This window comes from Hyla sarda, chromosome 3, assembly GCF_029499605.1.
Source record: "Hyla sarda isolate aHylSar1 chromosome 3, aHylSar1.hap1, whole genome shotgun sequence".
In the NCBI taxonomy this organism is placed as follows: Eukaryota; Metazoa; Chordata; class Amphibia; order Anura; family Hylidae; genus Hyla; species Hyla sarda.
The window spans coordinates 306148466-306163223 of record NC_079191.1 but is presented as its reverse complement, the minus strand read 5'-3'; the positions used below and the strand labels follow the sequence as shown (position 1 = coordinate 306163223).

General features: G+C 41.9%; 1 protein-coding gene and 1 long non-coding RNA gene across 7 annotated transcripts in view; one reads left to right on the top strand and one right to left on the bottom strand.

Annotated features, from left to right (window-relative positions):
* ARID4B (AT-rich interaction domain 4B) overlaps window positions 1-14758 on the top strand; it is a 424644-nt gene that overhangs the window by 115384 nt on the left and 294502 nt on the right. The window lies entirely within an intron of this gene.
* LOC130362465 (uncharacterized) overlaps window positions 1-14758 on the bottom strand; it is a 47321-nt gene that overhangs the window by 13591 nt on the left and 18972 nt on the right. The window contains exons 2-4 of the long non-coding RNA XR_008891434.1: window positions 2795-2906; window positions 2270-2328; window positions 233-311 (exon numbers count right to left, since the gene is read on the bottom strand). This is a non-coding gene — a long non-coding RNA (uncharacterized LOC130362465). The remainder of the gene's footprint in view (window positions 1-232; window positions 312-2269; window positions 2329-2794; window positions 2907-14758) is intronic.

Below are 14758 nucleotides of genomic sequence, written 5' to 3'. Positions count from 1 at the left end.
CTTCCAGCATGCCCACACATCCTTTGAGTTGTAGTTTTGCAACAGCTGGAGGCATATGATTGTAGCCCCCCTGTATTAGATACACACACACACACACTGACTTAAATTATTCATACAGATACACATTACCTAGACAACACAGTTTTACACACACACATATATATATTTATATATATATATATATATATATATATATATATATATTCACACACACATATATACAGGCACTTACTTTTTAAACAAAAAATCCTCCATTCAGTCCCCATCTTCAGTCACCAGCTTCATTCATCATCTTCTCCTCACACAGGAGACTGTGAAGTAAATACAGACAGTGAGGGAGCCGATCACAGCAGCTTTAGATCTGCAGACCTGTTGGTTTTGCATGCTTTACAACATATCAAAAGTTTTTATATCTGACAGTGCCCATTTAACAATACTCAAAAAATATGTTGTCTGGTTAAAGAATTGTTGGTCCTAGATGCTCTGTTTTCTCACCTGCACCCCCTCCCCCCACACTTCCCTGCTACGTAGATGAATAGCATGAGCCTCAAGGAGGAGTTGTGTCATGGTCAGCCTTTGGAGCGTGTTGTTGAGGTGTAGGGAGATGCAGTGGCAGAGCATAGCACTACTGGAACTGGTGGTGGTAGGCGTGTAGGGAATACTGTAAGGCATCATGTTTCTGCTGAGGGGGAACAAGGAGGCCAAGATTACACATCAGAAGTTCTAACTAAGGGTAGTGGTGGGGATGATGAAGAGGAGGATGTCAGCAGGCCTCCTGGTCTGACCAGCTTAGGAGCAAGTGACAGTGACACTGGTACTGGATCTGAAAGCTTGAGAAAAAAACGTTCTAGGACAGGGGCACAATCCGGTGGTGATGTACCTAGCTATTTATGGTAGCCTGCTGTGTGATAATTCTTTGCTATGTTTCCAGATGCTGGAAAGCAGTTTACTATGTTTACAGTGCTGTATCTTCAGAGAAAAAGTTAAGCACCGATAGGGCCCGAATTTAGAAATTAGGCCTCTCCATCAGCACATGGAGAGGCATCCCAAAGCCTAGCTAGAAATATACCTAGTCCACCAATGCCTGCTATCTTGTGGCTACAGCTAACACTACCTCACCACCTTGACATTAGAGTGACACATGTATATTCTCTTCCCTCTCTCGGGTGTAATCCCTCCATTTTTATACCTTTTAGATAAATAATAAAATTTATACATGTTGGATACATTTTTTGTAATTGACATTTTCCTTGTTTGCATGTTTCTACTTCAAGTCAGGCCTCGGCCACCTGACTGGCAAAATTTTGTCAAATCAAATTTTCAACCTCCTGCGCTACAGACTAGTTAGGCTAGTTCCACTAAACCTAAGTGTTGTATTTTTTCCTGCGTTTTTTGGGGGGCAAAAAATTTTTCCCGATACCTTCAGCTGCACGTACAGACAAGGCTACAACACTATCCTGTGCGGCTGAAGTTAGCGGGGAGCAATGCAGAGGCGAGCGGGATACATTTTTTGTAATTGACATTTTCCTTGTTTGCATGTTTCTACTTCAAGCCAGGCCTCGGCCACCTGACTGGCAAAATTTTGTCAAATCAAATTTTCAACCTCCTGCGCTACAGACTAATTAGGCTAGTTCCACTAAACCTAAGTGTTGTATTTTTTCCTGCGTTTTTTGGGGGGCAAAAATTTTTTCCCGTGCGGACTCAATATTTTGCATGATCTCAGCTTTCACACTTTTCATAACATCCTACCCCGCTCCCTTCAGCTGCCCGTGGCTCTGTATGGGCAGCTGAAGGGAGCGGGGTAGGATGTTATGAAAAGTGTGAAAGCTGAGATCATGCAAAATACTGAGTCCGCAAGAGAACTGCTCTGTAACATCATATTCCCTGCTAGAAACTCTGATTGGTCGGCACAGATTGACCAAGCAGGGCTTCTATTCTTCACATCCCCGGCCGTCTAGGAAGCTGAGCAACATGTTGCCCGATTCCCTGGCTTCTAAGTTAGGACCGCAACGGGTCTCAGGAGTGAGCCCTGATGCGATCGGTCCTTCAGCCCCTATACTACTACTCCCACCATGGAAGAGGCTTTTCCATGATGTTAGTATACAAAAAATATACAGCAACTAAGAAAAAATAAAATAAAAATTAACATCAAAATCACACAGAATTAATTTATTCATACCTCACTTGTCATTTATACCTTGGTCACCATTCATTCATTCCATAATATATCACTCACATGTTATAATCTATCATTCATAAATTAGCTTACCTAGCTTGCAATGTTATTATTGGCCAGCTATCTGCCCTTTTCCCGATAGTTGGTCCCTGCTTTGAAATAAAAAAAATAATTTTGTTAACTTATAAAATTTGTTCTCTACAAATTCAGGCATCCCTTTTGCATCATTTCTTTTTTTTATTTTTATTTTTTCATGGTACCCTACGAAATTAAGTCAAAAAAGCTGTGTCCATTCCTTTTTTAGAATATAAAATGCCTGCAATAATGACCAAAGTTAAAACTCACATGGCATTTTTAATGACATTTTTTCACTCCCATAGATTTCAATGGGAAAAAAAAACGCCAAAGTCTCAACATTCTGACAATTTTGAAAATCGTCCACTGAGCCCAAAAGGACAGAAAAATGCCAGAATGAAAAAAACGACTAGCCACAAAAAAACACTAAGGGAATATAGCATTGTCCAATTCCCTATTGACTTGCAGCTAACATGTGACCGCAATGATTTTTTGGGGCGTTTTTGAAAGAAGAAAAAAAAAAGGGTAAAGAATTAGTCTTACCAGGAATCCCCACTGAGCACATTCATGTGGTGTTAAGGGTGGGTCACTCCATGCAGTTGTCGGTGTGCAGAACAATCCATGCTGTCCAGAATTTGACTACTTCCAGCCAGGCCTTGAAACCCCAAACAAACAATAGAAGAACATTTATTGTCAATTCAGATGCTTCCAGTCCCTCTCGTCCAGCCTCACCCTTGCTGCTGCTGCTGCTACCTCCAGCCAGGCGTGGGCTGTCTGGTCAAATTTTATGAAAAAAGTTTTTTTTATGCCTCCTGCAGTCCACTGCCAACTACCAGTCCCTCTAGTCCACCAATACCCTTGCTGCTGCTGTCCCCTTCAGCCAAGCCTGGGCCACCTGGCTAAATTTTACGAAAAATGTTTTTTCTAACTCTTGTTGTTTACTGGCTACTACCAGTCCCTCTAGCCCGCCTCCACCTTGCTGCTGTTTGTTTTAAACAAGCCTATGTATACACAACCCATGACCCCCCCCTCCCCCCAAAACAGGATCATTCTGTTCCCCCCTTTTTTTTATTTTATTTTTTTTTTTACTAAAAATATGTTGCTTCCCAAAAAGGGAGAACTTTTTGAACCCACTACAAAATCCTTGACATTAGAGATGAGCGAATTTCAGAAAAGTTTGACTCGTCTGTTTCGACAAACTTTTACGATTCAGTATGGCTTGGTTTCACGCAAAACTGTAATTAAAGGGGTACTCCGGTGGAAAACTTTTTTTTTTTAATCAACTGGTGCCAGAAAGTTAAACAAATTTGTAAATTACTTCTATTAAAAAATCTTAATCCTTCTAGTACTTATTAGCGGCTTAATACTACAGAGGAAATTATTTATTTTTGGAACACAGAGCTCTCTGCTGACATTACAAGCACAGTGCTCACTGCTGACATCTCTGTCCATTTTAAGAACTGTCCAGAGGAGGAGAAAATCCCCATAGCAAAAATATGCTGCTTTGGACAGTTCCTAAAATGGACAGAGATGTCAGCAGAGAGCACTGTGCTCGTGATTCAGCAGAGAGCACTGTTCCAAAAAGAAAATAATTTCCTCTAAAGTATTCAGCAGTAAAAAAGTACTGGAAGGATTAAGATTTTTTAAAAGAGAAAATCTGATTAACTTTCCGGCACCAGTTGATTTAAAAAAATAAAATAAAAAAGTTTTCCACCCGAGTACTTCTTTAACTAAAAAACACGTTTATAACACTAACAGCTCTGTAGCCCGTTCTCACACTGCTAAGTATGTATTTAAGTCGTTTTTAAGTATTTTTCAGGCTAAGTGATGGTGACATTTTTAGAAGAAGCAACAGCTTTTCAGTCTGCTAATCAGGGGCAGAATGACAACACTCAGGGCCCCCGGACCAAATAAAGCAAGGGCCCCCTGTGAGACTTTGCTCCTGGCCACACCGTCTGTCATGCCCCCATCTCACCCAAACCCCTCCTTCTGCCCCAATCCTGCACATAAAATTATATAAAACAAGGTTAACATATAATTTTCCATGACCAATAATACCAGTATACAAGACGGAAATATATACCACCACACGATAACTGGTTAATATCACCACATTGTACTGAATAAAACCACTATACACGGACCAGTAGTGATTATATACAGGACCATATAGAGTTAGATGCTAGCTGTATACCTTATAAGTGATTATATACAGGACCATATGGCAGTAGATATCAGCTGTACACAGGATCAGTATACCATTTACGTGATTATATATAGGATCATTTAGAGGTAGATACCATCTGTACACAGGATAAATACACCATAGGGAACGCACAGATAAGTTTTCTAATTGGCTATGTCCTCTTTCTTTTTCTTCTCCATCCGGATCAGACCGCCATGAATTCTTCCAACCAAAACTCATCTCTCAACATCTGCAGGACAAAGATGTTAGACTGTGGGCCAGGTTGGGCTGCCAGGTATGTGGGACCAGGTTAGGCACTATGGTATATGGGTAGACAGTCAGGCACAGGGGGGGGGCTCTGGGCAGGCCAGACAGCCATGTATGGGGAGGGGGGCAGGTTAGGCAGTCAGCTGTGGGAGGTGTGGACGGGTTAGGCTGCCAGGTATGGGGAAGGGGGGGGGGGGAAGCTGAGGCATCAAGGTATGTGGGTGGCCAGGTATGGCAGTCAGTTATGTGGGGGGGGGGGGTCAGGTTAGGCAGCCAGATATTGCTGCCCCTTCTTCTAAGCGAAGATGATGTCACAGATTTCTCCTGCTGTTCGAAAAAATTATCCTTTTTGGGAGTAGCAAGAGCTTTTTAGTCTGCCAAACGATGAAGATGACATGGATTTCTCCAGCCGTTCAAAAAACGATTCCTTTTTTAGGAGTACCAACAGAATTGACGGACTGTCATTTTCCAGCGTACATCTGGAAGTGGAAAACTGGTGTTTCTAGTAGTAGTCACAGTACAGCAGGGGTAGTGGTAGTAGTGTCTAACCAGTAGTATCTGACACAGGCAGTTTAAAGTCTTCACTTATCCATGTCAGATTCATTTTGGTGAATGTCAGTTTTTCCACGTTGCTGAATTACAATCTCGTTTGCTTTGGGGTGACGATGCCACCACCTGTGCTGAACAATTTCTCTGAAACGACACTATAGGGTGGACAAGACAGAATACCCAGGGCAAACTGGGCAAGTTCTGGTCAACTGTCTAATCTGGTGACCCAGAAGTCCATGGGGTCTTGGCTCATGATGTCTGTCAGAGGCACTGAGGTAGGCGTTAACCTGGTTGTTCAGGGGTGGTTAACATCCCTGTGATGATAATTGATGTAAGGCAAGAATACCGGATGCAGAAATCAGTTTGCGCGAACCGAACTGGTAAAAGTTCTATAGTTCTGCGAGATGAGCAAATCCCAAAGCTCGGGTCAAATCTAGGTTCGCCCTCATCAGCTTGCGCAACACTACTTGAGATCTTCTTTGCTTGGCAGACTAGAAAACTGTTGCTATTCTCTAAAAGGGTGAATTTTTTTAGATTGTTTTACATTTTCAAAATAAAATGATTGGTGGACATTTGGCTTTACACCACTTCATTGTTCTAAATGCCACTGCAAATTTTGCAATTTTTTCTGCACAGTTTTTGGTAGAACATCTTTCGCAGCTGTTGTTGCACCGTACACCACATTTTGCAGTGAAGCTGTATTTATTATTATTTTTTTTTGCAAAGCCTACTTTTTTTGAGCAAATCTACAGCACCTAATAGGACACGTATAAATGTGTCAGATGCCAGAACACAAAGCTTAAAGGGGTATTCCATGAAAAAAAAAAATAATAATTCTTATCAACTGGCTCCAGAAAAATAAACAGATTTGTAAATTACTTCTATTAACCCCTTAAGGACACAGGGCATTCAGGTACACCCTGACGTCCCTGTACCTAAGGACACAGGGGGTATCTGTATGCCCATAGAAATTCCTGTCCCCGGTGGGGACCAGAACGGGATGTCTCTCTGCACTAAAAAGTCAACGCTGAGAACCAGGGGCGGTGGGAGCACAGAGCAGGGAGTGCAGTGAGATAATACAATGTATAAGATAACGTTTGGTGAGGGGCAGGGAGAACACAGAGCAGGGGGGGGGGGGAGGTGACTGGCCTCTGTTATATGAGAGGCATGTGCAGGCTTGTACCTCACAGTGCTGCTCCAGGCTGGGAGCGAGTCCTGAGCTGAGAGTACTGAACTTCCTGTGGAAGGACCAGAGCCCTTTCAGCATTAGTCCTAAAAGCTGTACACTTACTATGAAAAGCATAGGAAGCTGCCTGCAGACCAGGCATAGAAGAGAGACCCCTAGTGGCCAAAAAGTATAAAATGAACAACATATTAACCCCTTAAGGACTCAGCCCATTTTGGCCTTAAGGACTCAGACAATTAAATTTTTACGTTTTCATTTTTTCCTCCTCGCCTTCTAAAAATAACAACTCTTTTATATTTTCATCCACAGGCTAGTATGAGGTCTTGTTTTTTGCGCGACCAGTTGTCCTTTGTAATGACATCACTCATTATATCATAAAATGTATGGCGCAACCAAAAAACACTATTTTTGTGGGGAAATGAAAACAAAAAACGCAATTTTGCTAATTTTGGAAGGTTTCGTTTTCACGCCGTACAATTTATGGTAAAAATGACGTGTGTTCTTTATTCTGAGGGTCAATACGATTAAAATGATACCCATTATTACATACTTTTATATTATTGTTGCGCTTAAAAAAAATCACAAACTTTTTAACCAAATTAGTATGTTTATAATCCCTTTATTTTGATGACCTATAACTTTTTTATTTTTCCGTATAAGCGGCGGTATGGGGGCTCATTTTTTGCGCCATGATCTGTACTTTTTTTTTATACCACATTTGCATATAAAAAACTTTTAATACATTTTTTATAATTTTTTTTTTAAATAAAATGTATTAAAAAAGTAGGAATTTTGGACTTTTTTTTTTTTTTTTTTTTCGTTCACGCCGTTAACCGTACGGGATCATTAACATTTTATTTTAATAGTTCGGACATTTACGCACGCGGCAATACCAAATATGTCTATAAAAAAAAAAATTTACGCTTTTTGGGGGTAAAATAGGAAAAAACGGACGTTTTACTTTTTTATTGGGGGAGGGGATTTTTCACTTTTTTTTTTACTTTTACATTTTTTTACATTTTTTTTTACACTTGAATAGTCCCCATAGGGGACTATTCATAGCAATACCATGATTGCTAATACTGATCTGTTCTATGTATAGGACATAGAACAGATCAGTATTATCGGTCATCTCCTGCTCTGGTCTGCTCGATCACAGACCAGAGCAGGAAACGCCGGGAGCCGCACGGAGGAAGGAGAGGGGACCTCCGTGCGGCTTTATGAATGATCGGATCCCCGCAGCAGCTCTGCGGGCGATCCGATCATTCATTCAAATCGCGCACTGCCGCAGATGCCGGGATCTGTATTGATCCCGGCACCTGAGGGGTTAATGGCGGACGCCCGCAAGATCGCGGGCGTCGGCCATTGCCGGCGGGTCCCTGGCTGCGATCAGCAGCCGGGATCAGCCGCGCATGACACAGGCATCGCTCCGATGCCCGCGGTTATGCTTAGGACGTAAATGTACGTCCTGGTGCGTTAAGTACCACCACACCAGGACGTACATTTACGTCCTGCGTCCTTAAGGGGTTAAAAGTTTTTGTTGATGACAGGTACTCTTTAAGCATAAGTACTAACAATAACAAAAGTATATAAGAAAATTAAGTAGATAACTAATATGTGGATTTATATTGATTAAAAAGTATTAGTGAATTAAATATACTGAAGATCACAGCTCTATGTCATTGGTCTGTTTGTTTCTACTGTTAAAAAAAATCACTGTTTATTTTTACTTAAAAAAAAGCACCAGAACATAACAAATGACATCCAGTGCAAAACAACAATAAAAACGACCAATAAGATAATGAAACAACAACATTATGAAATGTAATTAATTATTAATAAGAAATAGAATATGCATTTAAACATATAAGTAACATCTGGTAAAGAAACAAAAACTGAATTTATAAATTAAGATCAACTTAATGGAATGCTAATTAGTAGCAAGAAATATTTATTAATGAAACAGCACAATATGTTAGCAATCGTACGTAGAAACGTGTGCAATGTGCCGGCGATCCTGCGCATATAAATCTGAAAAAATGACTAAGTCCCAAGTCATGCGCATTAGAAGGAGTAGACAGAGAGATTTACAGAGACCGTAAACATGCACAGTAACTGGAAAATCCAGAAATTAAACTATGTCTAAAGACACGCACAGAGACCTCCAATCATGCAGAAAATGAACTAAAAGTACCGGAATATTTCTAAGTCCACGGACCTGCGCGTATGTTCCTTTGAACACGCGCACATCGTTAATAAAGAGCTGAGAGATATAAAGTTCAATGACATAAGCTGCATCAATAAGCTGATTGGTTAGAGAGGCATAACGTGAAGGAGTGACATCATACTAACTACGATGGATGATTGGCTGCAGTGGACGCCAAGTAATCTACTATGATAAAGATCTAGTCTATAAATACCTGTTAGCCCACGATCCTGACGTGCCTCATACTTTTTCAGAAAGCCACTGAACAATGGCAAAAACTTTAAAGGAGGAGAGGAATAAAGTTTTAATGTCACGCTGTGCCAGTGTGACCCACTCTAGACAGCACTCCGTGTGTCCAAGCTGCAGCAGGGCACTGGAGTAAACTAGTTAGAATAGTCCATTCAGTTGTCTGTATGACAGACACTTAGCAATTCTAACAGAAGGAATTTAGGTGAGCACAGCGTTGAGAGTTTTTAAAACATCACTGCCATCTAGTGGCAAAAAATGTGGATCACACGGAAATATTTTTAAACAGTATAAATAAAAGTTACATTTTATAGGGGATCTTTAGTCAGGGTTTACCCTGAGGGGATTCATTTCCCCAGGTAGGTTTGATATATATATATAAGTTGGCCCAGAGACCCCTAGGGGATTCATTTTGTGTTGTACTACTACACAGTGGTCTCCAAACTGTTCTCCAGTTGTTGCATAACTACAACTCCCAACATGTCCTTCAGTTGTCTGGGCATTCTGGAAGTTGTAGTTCTGCAACAACAGGAGGCACACTGGTTTGGAAACACTGAGTTAAGTAACAAACTCTGTGTTTTGCAATTCAGTTGTTGCATAACTACAACCCCAGGATGCACTGACAGCCAAAGGGCATGCTGGGAGTGTTGTAGTTATGCAACAGCTGGAGGTATACTACTAAGTCCCAGCATGCCCTTCAACTGTCACGACATGCTGAGAGTTGTAGTTTTTGCAACAGCTGAAGGCACACTGGTTACGAAACTCAGAATTTGTTACCTAATTCAGTGTTTCGCAACAGTGTTCCTCCAGCTGATGCAAACTACAACTCCCAGCATGCACTGATAGACATACATGCTGGGAGTTGTAGTTTTGCAACAGCTGGAGGCACACTTGTTGCAAAACACTAAGTTAAGTAACAAACTAGGGGGGAGGGAACCTACAACATAGAGAGGGAAGATGGTGTAGATAGAGAGGGAGGACTTAATAATGTACCTGGGGGTGGAGCAGAGGGAGGGGTTAGAATAGTTAATAGGAATAGGCTTCATAGGAAAATAAAACTTACACCCTTGAATCCCATTAACCCCAATAACATAAAGGATGGAAATGTAAAGTGTATGTTCACAAATGCCAGAAGCCTAGCAAATAAAATGGGGGAGCTTGAGGCCTAGATACTGGAGGAACATATTGATATAGTTGGGGTCACTGAGACATGGCTGGACTCCTCGCATGACTGGGCTGTCAATCTGCAGGGGTTTACATTGTTTCGCAAGGATAGAATGAACAGAAAAGGTGGTGGAGTCTGTCTGTATGTAAGAAGTGGTATGAAAGTGAGTGTGAACGATGCCATAGTGTGTGATGATTCTGAGGAGGTGGAATCACTGTGGGTAGAATTACAAAAGGAGGGAAATACTGAAAAAATAATACTTGGTGTAATCTACAGACCCCCTAATATCACTGAAGAGATAGAAGTTCGGCTTCATAAACAAATAGAGAGGGCTGCCCGGGCAGGTACAATGGTAATAATGGGAGATTTTAACTATCCAGATATAGATTGGGGTCCGGGGTTGGCTAAAACTACAAAGGGGCGACAATTCCTAAATTTATTGCAGGATAATTTTATGGGCCAGTTTGTGGAGGACCCAACAAGAAGTGATGCCTTGTTGGATCTGATCATTTCCAACAACGCAGAGCTGATTGGTAATGTAACTGTGCGGGAAAACCTTGGTAATAGCGACCACAATATAGTTACTTTTGACTTAAAATGTAGAAAACAAATACAGGCGGGGAAGGCAAAAACATATAACTTTAAAAAGGCAAATTTCCCTGGGCTGAGGGCTGCACTACAGGACATAGACTGGGGGGAGGTGTTCTCAAATACTGATACAGAAGGTAAATGGGACATCTTTAAATCAACTCTAAATAACTATACAGCTAAATATATATCAAAGGGGAACACATATAAATGATTAAAACTAAATCCTACATGGCTGACAAATGATGTTAAAAGAGCAATAAACAACAACAAAAATTGCTTTAAAAAAAATACAAATCTGATGGGTCAGCTATAACATTTAACCCCTTAAGGACTGAGCCCTTTTTCACCTTAAGGACTCTTCAATTCTGTACAATTCTGACCACTGTCACTTTAAACATTAATAACTCTGGAATGCTTTTAGTTATCATTCTGATTCCGAGATTGTTTTTTCGTGACATATTCTACTTTAACATAGTGGTAAAATTTTTTGGTAACTTGCATAATTTCTTGGTGAAAAATCCCCAAATTTTATGAAAAAAATGAAAATTTAGCATTTTTCTAACTTTGAAGCTCTCTGCTTGTAAGTAAAATGGATATTCCCCCCCAAAAAATTTTTTATTCACATATTCAATATGTCTACTTTATGCTTGCATCATAAAATTGTGGAGTTTTTACTTTTGGAAGACACCAGAGGGCTTCAAAGTTCCGCAGCAATTTTCCAATTTTTCACAAAATTTTGAAACTCGCTTTTTTTCAGGGACCAGTTCAGGTTTGAAGTGGATTTGAAGGGTCTTCATATTAGAAATACCCCATAAATTACCCCATTATAAAAACTGCACCCCCCAAAGTATTCAAAATGACATTCAGTAAGCGTTTTAACCCTTTAGGTGTTTCACAGGAATAGCAGCAAAGTGAAGGAGAAAATTCACAATCTTCATTTTTTACACTCGCATGTTCTTGTAGACCCAATTTTTGAATTTTTGCAATCGGTAAAAAGGAGAACATTTTTACTTGTATTTGAAACCCAATTTCTCTCGAGTAAGCACATACCTCATATGTCTATGTAAAGTGTTCAGCGGGCGCAGTAGAGGGCTCAGAAGGGAAGGAGCGACAAATGGTTTTTGGGGGGCATATCACCTTTAGGAAGCCCCCTATGGTGCCAGAACAGCAAAAAAAAAACACATGGCATACCATTTTGGAAACTAGACCCCTCGGGGAACGTAACAAGGGGTAATGTGAACCTTAATACCCCACAGGTGATTCACGACTTTTGCATATGTAAAAAAACAAAAAAAACAAACATTTTTACCTAAAATGCTTGGTTTCCCAAAAGTTTTACATTTTTAAAAAGGGTAATAGCAGAAAATACCCCCCAAAATTTGAAGCCCAATTTCTCCCGATTCAGAAAACACCCCATATGGGGGTGAAAAGTGCTCTGCTGGCGCACTACAGGTCTCAGAAGAGAAAGAGTCACATTTGGCTTTTTTGAAGGAAATTTTGCTCTGGGGGCATGCCGCTTTTAGAAAGCCCCTATGGTGCCAGGACAGCAAAAAAAAAAAACACATGGCATACCATTTTGGAAACTAGACCCCTCGGGGAACGTAACAATGGGTAAAGTGAACCTTAATACCCTACAGGTGTTTCACGACTTTTGCATATGTAAAAAAAAATTAAAAAATTTACCTAAAATGCTTGGTTTCCCAAAAAATTTACATTTTTACAAAGGGTTAAAGCAGAAAATACCCCCCAAAATTTGTAACACAATTTCTCCCGAGTACGGCGATACCCCATATGTGACCCTAAACTGTTGCCTTGAAATACGACAGGGCTCCAAAGTGAGAGCGCCATGCGCATTTGAGGCCTAAATTAGGGATTGCATAGGGGTGGACATAGGGGAATTCTACGCCAGTGATTCCCAAACAGGGTGCCTCCAGCTGTTGTAAAACTCCCAGCATGCCTGGACAGTCAGTGGCTGTCTGGCAATACTGGGAGTAGTTGTTTTGCAACAGCTGGAGGCTCCGTTTTGGAAACCGTGTCGTACCAGATGTTTTTCATTTTTATTGGGGAGGGTAGGGGGGCTGTGTAGGGGTATGTGCATATGTAGTGTTTTTTACTTTTTGTGTTAGTGTAGTGTAGTGTTTTTAGGGTACAGTCGCACGGGCGGGGGTTCACAGTAGTTTCTCGCTGGAAGTGTGAGCTGTTGCAGAAAATTTGCCGCAGCTCAAACTTGCAGCCTGATACTTACTGTAAGCCTCCGCCCATGTGAGTGTACCCTGTACATTCACATTGGGGGGGGGGGGGGACATCCAGCTGTTGCAAAACTACAACTCCCAGCATGCGCTGACAGACTGTACAAGCTGAGAGTTTTAGTTTTGCAACAGCTGTAGGCACACTGGTTATGTATCACTGAGTTTGTGACCTTACTCAGTGTTTCAAAACCAGTGTGCCTCCAGCTGTTGCAAAACTACAACTCCTAGCATGTACGGTGCATGGTGTAAGGTGACTGCTGGGAGTTGTAGTTTGCAACAGCTGGAGGCACACCGGTCGTGAAACACTGAGTTAGGTAAAAAAAAACTGAGTTTCACAGCCAGTGTGCCTTCAGCTGTTGCAAAACTACAACTCTCAGCAGTCACCGACAGCCAATGGGCATGCTGGGAGTTGTAGTTATGCAACCAGCAGATGCACCACTACAACTCCCAGCATGCACTTTAGCTGTTTGTGCAAGCTGGGAGTTGTAGTTATACAACAGTTGAAGGTACACTTTTCCATAGAAAAAATGTGCCTCCAGCTGTTGCAAAACCATAAGTCCCAGCATGCCCATAAGGGAATGCTGGGAGTTGTGGTGGTCTGCCTCCTGCTGTTGCATAACTACAGCTCCCAGCATGCCCTTTTTGCATGCTGGGAGCTGTTGCTAAGCAACAGCAGGAGGCTGTAACTCACCTCCTGCTGCTCCGTCGCAGGACTGTCCCTCGCAGCACCCGGGGTCGTCTTCCCGCTCACGTCTTCCGGAAGAGGGGCGGAGCGGGTGCGGGAGTGACACCCGCAGCAGGCGCCCTGATTGGTCGGCCGATAATCCGGCCGACGAATCAGGGCGATCGTGAGGTGGCACCAGTGCCACCTCACCCCTGCAGGCTCTGGCTGTTCGGGGCCGTCAGAGACGGCCCCGATCAGCCAGTAATTCCGAGTCACCGGGTCACTGGAGACCCGATTGACCCGGAATTACCGCGGATCGCTGGACTGAATTGTCCAGCGATCTGCGGCCATCGCCGACATGGGGGGGCATAATGACCCCCCTGGGCGATATGCCGGGATGCCTGCTGAATGATTTCAGCAGGCATCCGGCTCCGGTCCCCAACCGGCTAGCGGTGGGGACCGTAATTCCCACGGGCGTATGGATACGCCCTGCGTCCTTAAGGACTCGGAATGCAGGGTGGTTAAACAGTACAAGGAGCTTAATAAAATCTGTAAAAATGTTATAAAAACAGCAAAAATTCTAAATGAGAGACAGGTGGCCAAAGAAAGCAAAACTAATCCTAAATATTTTTTTAGATATATAAATGCAAAAAAACCAAGGACAGAGCATGTATTACCCCTTAATAATGATAATGGGGTGGTTGTCACAGGCCATATAGAGAAAGCAGAGCTACTGAATGGGTTCTTTAGTTCTGTATACACTAAGGAAAAAGGAGATGACATTGGACAGGTCAGTGCTGGTAACACATCATGTAATGTACTGAACTGGCTTAATGTAGAGATGGTACAAGGTAAGTTAAGTAATATAAATGTAAGCAAATCTCCAGGACCAGATGGATTACACCCAAGAGTTCTTAGAGAACTAAGTTCAGTAATATCTGTACCCCTGTTCATGATATTTAGAGATTCACTGGTGTCTGGTATTGTGCCAAGGGACTGGCGCAAGGCGAATGTGGTGCCAATCTTCAAAAAGGGCTCTAGGTCTTCCCCAGGAAACTATAGACCGGTAAGTTTAACGTGCATTGTGGGTAAATTGTTTGAAGGACTTATAAGGGATTACATACAGGAATACATAGGGGATAATTGTATTATAAGTGATAGCCAGCATGGGTTTACTAAGGATAGAAGTTGTCAAACCA